Source organism: Ictidomys tridecemlineatus, chromosome 8 (assembly GCF_052094955.1).
Source record: "Ictidomys tridecemlineatus isolate mIctTri1 chromosome 8, mIctTri1.hap1, whole genome shotgun sequence".
NCBI lineage: Eukaryota > Metazoa > Chordata > Mammalia > Rodentia > Sciuridae > Ictidomys > Ictidomys tridecemlineatus.
Genome location: NC_135484.1, coordinates 29,195,009 through 29,204,636, shown reverse-complemented (window position 1 = coordinate 29,204,636; position 9,628 = coordinate 29,195,009). Strand labels below are relative to the sequence as shown.

The window sequence follows — 9,628 nt, the reverse complement described above, 5'->3', positions numbered from 1 at the left end:
AACTACAACTATTAATACAACTATTAAGTAATTTTTTGTGATATAATTCACATAACATAAAATTTATCTCTTTAATTGAGCCATTCTGTTTTGGCTATGTCATACAACCATCGTCACTGTCTGATCTATCGCCATTGTCTTCCATCTCCCCAAGGAAGCCCAGACCAAGAGGAGTCACTCCCCCCACCACTCTCACACCTACCCGTCCCCTTTCCAACTTTAAGGATTTGCTTGTTTGAGACATTTCATATAAATGGAATCATCCACTAGGAGGCCTTTTGTGGAAATGATACAACCACAAAGAAGTCTTGACACTTTAGAAGCAAAACAACAGGATCTCACCCCCGACCCCCTCAAAATAATAAGTGTCAGCTGCATTTGCTCATGGTAACAGCCTCTCAGTGGGCTGGCAGGAGGAGGCTCAGCTTGATTTGGGGTTTTGAAACATTTTAAGCTTTGAAGTTCATTTTCCATCCCACATAGCACAATCCAGACACAGAGCAGCAGGCTTATTGCCCCACCCTCCTTCCCTCCGGTTCATCTACCCAGGTCTACAGCGAACCCCTGAGGACTAAGTCTCATTACTGACTGATTTCCTCCCCTGCTCAGAGACTGTTCCTTCAGACCTGACCTAGAGGGGATTTTTGATAGAAGTTTCATGAAATGATAAACTCTTCAAGCCCATGGCAGCCCAGGCTAAAAAACTCCATGGGTTTAAATCACACCAGTAGTGGCTCTTGCTTTAAAATATATTGAGGTCATCCTTTGGCCCAAAGGGGCTCTATTGAATTGCTTATTAGGAAGAAAATCTCAACATGGCTGTTACAAAGAATGCAGAATGGAAGATATCTTAACTCCATTCCCAGCTTGAGAAAAAAGAAATTAAAAGTATGTAGTGTTAATTTCTCAAATCCCCGAGATCTTGTGTCATACATCCCAGGGGAGAACTGTGAGATGGAGGGGAGCTGCTGCAGCCATGAATTCACAGAAGGAGGTATCATCGACCTCCTGATCCTCAGTCTTCTTCCCCCAAGGAGCCAGTGAACCACGGAAAACCTCAGAGAGCATCACAATCCACTAGGAGTCTAGTTTCAGGAAAGCCCATTAAACCCATGCTAAACTGAATTAATATTGTATAGCTGAGTCTTTTGGAAATGTAAAATAGCAATGGCCCCCAAGACCCTTCCTCTAGCTCTAAGCATCTACAGAAGTTTCTCTCACTCACAAACTAATATGAGGATGTTGCACATTGCAAAGACTCTCAGGCCTAAGCTCCTGGAATCAGACTGAAGTCTAGGGAAGGGAAAAGCAAGCAGTGACTTCTGTCCCACTGAGCTTCTGCTTATCAACAAGTTCATTGAGAACTGAATAAATTTTTCAGAAAGCTATTGGTCTTCAGTCAAGCATGGATACAATTAAAATGGAAAGTTGGGGTTTTTCTTTTTAACGTAGCCGTGGATCAAGAACAAAGATGCACTTATCACCCTTGTTTTCTAATTGTTCAGAGGCACAGAGTGTCCTGACACTTCTCTAGGAAAACCAACATCTTTCTGAAGGCGTTAAGCTCAGAGCTGGCTGACAGTCAGGCAACAGGAAGGAGGAGAGAACATGAAACACACCCTGGGTGAGTAGTACCCAAGAGGCAGCGAGCTAATTATAACAAGCCTAGAGTTAGGCCCCATTTTTATGGCTCACACACTGGCCTTCCCTATTTGAAGGCCTGGAAGAGAGTCCTTTGTTACCTGAGTGGACTCTGCCTTTCATGCCAGTGGCTAAGACTCCCATTGCCCTTGTGGTTTCTCTGATTACGTGATTACTCAGGCCGACTGGGATTTCTTCATTCTAGGCCAGCCCTCTTTAGCCAAGCACCACTGACGATCCCAGGACATTCATTCCTTTACAGCACCAAGCCTGCCGATTGCAGTGAGGTCACATTACACTCTGACCCAGCCCAAAAGGGATATGAAGCCTACTGCACATACTGTATCTACTTGAAAGGCTGGGTATCACCTGTTTTATAACTTCTCCAGAACAGCCACTCCAAAGTACACTGCGACAATTCAGGAACAGATGTGTCAATTGCACAGTTTACATGTAAACGTGTTTACAGTGTCTTTCAGGATTAAATGCAGCTTGCATTTTCAGTTTATAGATGGTGACATATACGAATAGAACCCGTGGATGAAAAGCAAACCCCCATCCATTTGGGCTTCCTTTCTGTCCCTGAGATTTTTACCCAGTTTTGTTTCCCAATCCAGTTGAACAAAGCGAGATAGATCGCCTTTCATTGTAGCCAAAATATTTTGCAGGAGCTGACGAAAAACTCTCATCATGAGGCAGATAAGAGGGTACACAATGATGTCAAAACAAGGTCAAGCAAACTTGAACGAGTAGTTCCCAGTGGGCTGTTTTGAACATCCCTCTCTTCTGTTGTAAGAAATATAATTTTTAATTGTTATCATGCACTTACTGGCAAATGCTCAGAAGATAAAAATCTCATCCCTTTGCTTATGTTTGTAAATTTATATTGCAGCAATATTTATTGAGCACCCATTGACACACTCAATCCCCTGCTGCTGGGAGGGCAAAACACAAAGGTTCTCCTTGAATCCTGTAAGGACAAGGCTTGCAGGTGGGTGTTGTCCTCTATGCTGAAGTGGGTGGTGGAATTTTGTGTAAACTGCTCTCTGCTTTTCATAGAATCAAAGTAATGTTTTTTTTTTGCTTCTTCTTCTTCTTTTTTTTTTTCTGAGTATTAGAGTTGTCAACAATCTCAGCTAAAGGTCAATCAAGGAAAAGATGTTAAGTAGCAAATGGCTTTCAATGTGGTATCCATGAATATGCTATTCTTACTATTTAGAAATTCCTTGATCAGTTTTCTCTCTCCGGTAGAAGTGATGTCTGTTAGCATTACTTGCAAGGCCTGGAATGATTTGACCCTTATTGATCATTTTAAGGGTCCTTAAAACAGGCACAGCTTTTATAGGTTGCAACAAGGCTGAATACTTGCATGCATATCTTTCTGCTAAGATTACAGCTGATTGATTGATTGATCGATTGATTTACAACAAAGAATGCTCTGAAAAATGGATCACCAACCAGACACCTAGAATAAGTGGTACTTAACTGTTCTATTTAGACCAGAGTTTCTCAACCTTGAACTATTGCCACTTGAAGCCAGACAATACTTTATTGAGAAGTATTCTCCCATTTGTTGCAGGCTGCTTAGCAGCACTCCTACCTCTTCTGCCTAGATGCCAATAGCAACCCCCTTATTATAACAACAAAACTATCTCCAGACAGTCAGACATTGGCAAGTATCTGGGGGCAGAGATGTGTGCAAAATCATCCATGGTCAACAACTACCAATTAAGGTGAAATAAGGATTTGGGTGGATAAATTGCCCCAGCCAGACAGAAGATCTGAAATGGGTCAAAATCACAGTTTTAATTGTGGAAACAAAAGGAGCATAAGGGTTGGGTAGAAAGCTAAGACTTTCCAATCCAGAGTCTTTGTCAATATACCACAGTCTTATTTTGCAAGCTTCTGACAGGCCCCTGATTTATCTGAAAGGATGAGATAAATTATTCTTTTTAACTTGGGAGGCTGAACAGGAAAATCAAAATTTGAAGGCCAGCTTGAGCAACTTCGCAAGACCCTATATCAAAAAAATAAAAATGGGTTGGGGACTAGCTCAGTGGTAGAGTACCCCTGAATTAAATTTTTATGTCAGTGATTTCAAACTCTGCACCAGTACCACAAAAAAAGGTGTTTTCTAGACTAACTAATAATTAAAACTAGATTGTAGACTAAATAAAAAAGGAGGTCCAAATTTTGCTTTGAATGTCCTAGAACATATTGCAGAGAGAAATGAAAAGAAAGTCAATTTCTTAAGTTTCTGCTCTAATACCACAAGGTTTATGGCTAATATGTGTATTTTTTAGTATTTATGTCACTCTTAAATTGTACAATTGTGCTTCATAGATGGGCTTTACAGATATAATCAACATGATTCCCATGCTTTGGTAAATCAAAGGACCTCTCTATCTCATCTCTCTCTCCTTTCTGCCCTTCCCACCCAATACACACTCATGCACATACTTTTCTGAGTTGATTTTGGGTTTTGGCAGGGGGGTACCAGGGATTGAACAGAGAAGCACTCAACCACTGAACCACATCCCCAGTTCTTTTATTTATTTATTTATTTATTCATTCCTTTCTTTCCTTCTTTCTTTCTTTCTTTCTTTTCTTTTTTTTTTTTTGTATTTTATTTAGAGACAGGGTCTCACTGAGTTGCTTAGTGCCTCACTGTTGCTGAGGTTGGCTTTGAACTCGAGATCCTCCTGCTTCAGCCTCCTGAGCCACTGGGATTACAGATGTGGGCCACCACACCTGGTTTCTGAGTTTTATTAGTCCAGATTTTATTTTCCCCATCAATTATTTTAACTATCAATTTTAATCCATGGTCATGGTTTTTATTTTTAGGAAATCATAACTCCCTTTCTTCAGTTTTTTAGACAGAAGCTCAGTTTGTGAAACAGGGTGCTTTTCCTCCCCTCCCCAGAGGTATTCTTGATGCAGAGTTTGAAACCACTGACATAGAAAAGAGCATCTAACCATCTAATGTTGAAATTCACCGTTTTAAAGACAATAGGAAGCATAATAACATAAGTATTTTAAGGTCAAAATGATGACCTGTATATGTGGCCAGTTTTCAATTAGCCTCGGGGAGATATATCCTAGTTCTCAAAAACAAGACAGAGGCTAAGCATTATAAAGAAAAGCTAATCTCTCTGAATTTTTTTTCAAAGAGAAAAAAAAAGTACTGCCATAAGAATTCTTCTCATTTTACAAAGCTGTTATTATCTTGACTTCAGTTAAAAGTTAAATATCAATTCTTGGTGGTGAGACAATACCTCTCAGTTACTATACTGAATTCTTGTCAACCCATGCCCCACCAAGCTGGCCACACCTCCACCAGGCCTCCACACTGTGCTTCACACATCTCTACAGATGGTGGTCATTTCCAAAAGAAATCCTTTCTTCCTGGTCCATCAAATCAACTGCTATGTTGTTTTATTTTTAATTTACCTTCAAAATTCACCTGAAGTTTTCCTGAAAGTCTCCGTCTGGGAAGATTTCTGCCTCCCTTGAAGACTCCTAAGAATCAACAGATTGAGCTAAACTCAGTCATTGCCTGGACTTTGTATTCTTTGAGCTGTTTTAGTGAGTAGGTTAATCACAGATAACAAATTCCTCACAAACAAGACATTTTCCATTTTATTCTCTACCTTTTGTGTATAGGACTCACAATAACCTTTTACATATGCTTACTAAAATAGAATTATACATATAGTTTTTCAGGATTTTTTTTTGTACTGGTGATTGAACCAGGGGTGCTTAACCACTGATCCACATCCCCAACCCATTTTTTATATTTTATTTAGAGACAAGATCTTGTAGTTGCTAAGTGCCTCACTTAGTTGCTGAGGCTGGCTCTGAAATTGTGATCCTCTTGCCTCAGCCTCCCAAGTCATTGAGATTAGAGGCATGCACCACCATGCCCAGCAAATTGTACATACAGTTTTTTTTTTTTTGGGGGGGGGGTATTATTTATTTATTTGTTTGTTTTATAGTAGAATGCATTTTGACATACAGTTCACAAATGGAGCACAGCTTCTCATTCCTCTGGCTTTACATGGTTCAGAGTCATTCCACTAGTGTAATCATACATGTTTATAGGGTAATAATGTCTGTCTTATACATATAGTTTTCAAAGTGGGTTCTGAATCCAGGAATAAACAGGTCACTCACGAAAATAATAGTTAACTGAATTAATTTAACGTGATGATTAATTTTATGTACCAACTTGACTGAGCCATCAAGTGCCCAGTTATTTGGCTTAATATTATTCTGAGTGTTGATGAGAGAATTTTTTGGATGGGATTAATATTAATAATAATGGGGTTAATATTAAAATCAGCAGACTAAGAAAAGCAGATGGCCCTCCATAAGGTTGTTATCCCATTACTATCAAAGGCATAAATAGAACAAAAAAGGGGAAAGCTGACTTTCCCCCAGGAATGAGAGAATTCTCCTTTTTTCCTGCCAGCATTTGAACTGGGACATCAACTCTTCCTGGTTCCACAGCAGCCTGCTGGGTGTCAGACTCAACTGGGACATGGGTGTTCCAGATTTTGAACTTGAAAGCCTCTATAATCACGTTGAACCTATTGTTTCTGCTTCTCTGAAGAACACGAATATATGAGAAAACAAAGCATTATCAATAACCATTATAGGTCCCTATCTGAGCAAGATAGACCTGTCAACCTATGCCAGCTCCTGAGGATGGTGCAACAGAAACAATGTAGGATCTGTCGGCCTTTAAACCCAAAAGAGGTTGCCTCCATTACAGGAAGAAAAATGTCACATATGTCTAAGGATCACCCAAGTAGCCATGGGGGCAGCAATGGACCCAGGTTTTATGGAATTTTTATTTGGGGGTGGATTTTTTTCAAGAAAGTGAAATTACAAAATGTACAGAAATACATATTCATAAAATATATTTAAACATATTGTTTGGAAGCATTTCGTGTTCTTGCAAAAAGTATGTGTATGTAAGCCCTGAAATTTAGGCTTCTCTCACTTTGTAGTAAGTTCGCCTCTACCCAGGAAAGTCTTGCTGAATGGCCCACAATCCTCCACCTGAATATTTGGCTCCATGCTTACCCAGCCCTGGAAGTGTTGGGGGAGAGAAAGAATCAGAAAGGAGAAGGAGGGCTGCTAACAAACTTTGACAACTAACTTTAGAAATCATTTCCACACTTAACAAAGTACCAGATGCCTTCCTAAAATAAAAACAAGTCAAAGGAAAAAAGATATATGCATCTGCCCTCTACAAATAAAATATGGTTAGTAAATACGAATAAAATGCCAACTGCTTACAATTGTAGCAGATTGTCAGCTTCCAGTCGTATGAATGCTAAGGGTACGTCTCACTACCCCTAACATTGGAGACCAGGATGCTGAAATCAGCTCACTTCAAAGCTGCTCAAGTAAACATGACCATTCACACTGGTGCTGATAAACAGAGGCTGTGGGATGAAAGTACCAGTTTCCTGGTATAAATGCTTGAAATCAAGAGAATGGATTGGTTTCTAGGAATTCTTCAGGCCTGATAAATCTTATCTTTGTCTAAATAAAAGGCAGTGTTAAAGTGTGGTTTACCTAAGGCTGGGACTTGATTTGGTTAAAACGAATTGTTCTCCTTCAGGAACAGTAAACTTCTATCCAAATGTCTTTTGAGCTTAAACTAGATTACTTAACACTGTGGTGGAAAAAATGTTTATTTCATCCTCTTCTGTTTCCCTCCAGCTTCTTACAGATTCCATTTCTTCCTTTTGATCCTCAGAATCTTAATCAATGGCTGAAGGATTCACACATGCTAACGGCAGTCATGACTCTTGCTCTCATTCCTTTCAAAGATGAGATGTTTGGGGACATGTTAAAAATGGCAACATGGCAAAATTTCAAGGTAATTAGTTCTACTGCCCTTGCTGCCCACGTACGGAAGACTGCAGTAGTCTTTTATTTCTCCTGTCTCCTGCCTCCACCTAAAGGAGTGTAAAATAATGGGCACTGTGTTGGGAAAAATCATACCATTGAGAAGTGACATGTTGAGCCTTGTTATAAACCTCACCAAACCTCACTGGGATGAACCTGAACTATGGGCCAGGCCTCTGCATTTGATACCCACTATCAGGCAGTCTTTCTACTTGTTCATCCTCACAGAGCCTAAAGGGAGAAAAACAAGTGTACTTGACCAGAGTCCAAGGAGTAGAAAGGAAGATACAAACAAGATCAGTGGAACTGACGTGTCATCCATTAGGATCCCCTCACCTCATTGTCATTACCAGTCACCCAGCAGCCTCAGTCCTTCCCCAGCCTCACAACAATGGTGGGCTTGTAAAGTAATGGACTTGTTTCATAGACCCCCGACTCCAGATTTTGTGTGTATGGATATATGTGTGTGTGTGTGTGTGTGTGTGTGCGCACATGTGTGTGTGTGCTTATGCATACATGTGCATATTCTGTAGATTCTCATTATTCATGGCACGTATGTTCTAAAAAATCTTCGCAAATAGTGAAACATTGCTCCTAAGGAGAAAATGGGGCTAGGCCCCTGCCAGCTTCTTGTCACATCTTTGTTAACCTATCAATACACTTAACCTTATATATATATATATATATATATATGAGTATCTGTTTAAGGATCCCTTACTGAATATATATTATTGATGCATTAACATTGAACTCACAGGCAGCAGTGCCGTAACCCATGACTGAGTGAAGCTGACCTATCACATGTGATTTCTCCATAAGGCACCAAACAACCTTCTTGGGCCTTGGAACACTAGAAGCACTAGCACTCTGCTTGGAGCTATTTTAAAAACCCCGAATCATCAAAAAACACAAAAATGAGAAAAATGTAGCGCTAAATAGATCATGTAGACTGTTTAAAGGACACTTGTTTATGTGTGAGACCTGAAAGAAGGAAGCAGAGCATCACCTTGCATGACCTCAGCTGGGAATGTGCACAGTAGTCAACTCAAATTTGTCACCAACTTACACGTCTATGGCTGACCACAAAAGCAATGTGGTATTGATTTGGGGGGGCTAAAAATAAATTTTCACAAGAAGATGAATTCACAAACAGAATCTTCAAATAAAGAGGATCAACTACTTATTATGTGCCTGTATAAAATCGATGCCATTACTTGATAGTCACATTATGACTCAACCAATATTTCTTGATGCCCACTCTTGGCCAAAGAGTTCTGTGGAAGATGCAAGAAGGATACAAATAGTATAATTGACAACAGCTTGCCTTGAGGAATGCGTAGATTACTGAGGAGTCAGAGCCCTAGTACCTAAAATTATAATGAATAAAACCAAGAGAAAGAGAGTGTTGACTGGGCAATGGAATCCATGTCAAATAAAATTTATGCAGATTTTACTGCAATTGTGCTATTTAATGAATTATTTTCTACACAAACTTTAGAGGGGAAAATAGATTAATTTAATTCTGTACTGTCCAGTTATGATAGACTCTAGTTATATGTGGACATTTAAATGAAAATTACAGTTAATTAAACTAAAAATTCAGCTCTTCAGTCCAACTAATCACCTTTAAGTATGTAACAGTGATATGATTGGTAGTGACACAGAACACTACCATCTAGGCAGAGCATCCCACTGATTTTTATTCTTTAATTTGTATGTGTGGAAAACTAATGGGAAAAAAATACTAAGGAAAAAATCACAAATGCCAAAATTTCCCATTTGAAATTTTAAAACTACAAATTATAGAGAAAATTTAGGGTTTGGTTATTGCGTAACGTGAGGAGTTGTAAGCTTGTACTTTCTTGCAAACCAGCAATATTGTGTGGTAACAGCCAAAAACACCATGAACTTTCCACAAGGTCCTCAGATAGCAGTGGTATTTCTATGATAAATAAACAGCAATCCCCTGACACTGTGCTCAGTGAGGGCTCATTACACATCACAAATAAACATACTCCATTTTCTTGACTGCTTCTCCACCACTGGGGTCAGTAACTTCTCTCAG

At 39.5% G+C, this 9,628-nt stretch overlaps 1 long non-coding RNA gene across 2 annotated transcripts; it reads left to right on the top strand.

The window, feature by feature from the left end:
• Window positions 1–2,379: 2,379 nt before the first annotated feature.
• Window positions 2,380–8,746, top strand: LOC120889326 (uncharacterized). Of its 2 annotated transcripts, none has more exons than XR_013424827.1 (2): window positions 2,380–2,632; window positions 7,412–8,746. It is a non-coding gene; the product is annotated as an uncharacterized LOC120889326 (long non-coding RNA). The 2 variants fall into 2 exon arrangements; XR_013424826.1 differs by having other exon boundaries at window positions 7,375–8,746.
• The last annotated feature ends 882 nt before the right edge of the window (window positions 8,747–9,628 follow it).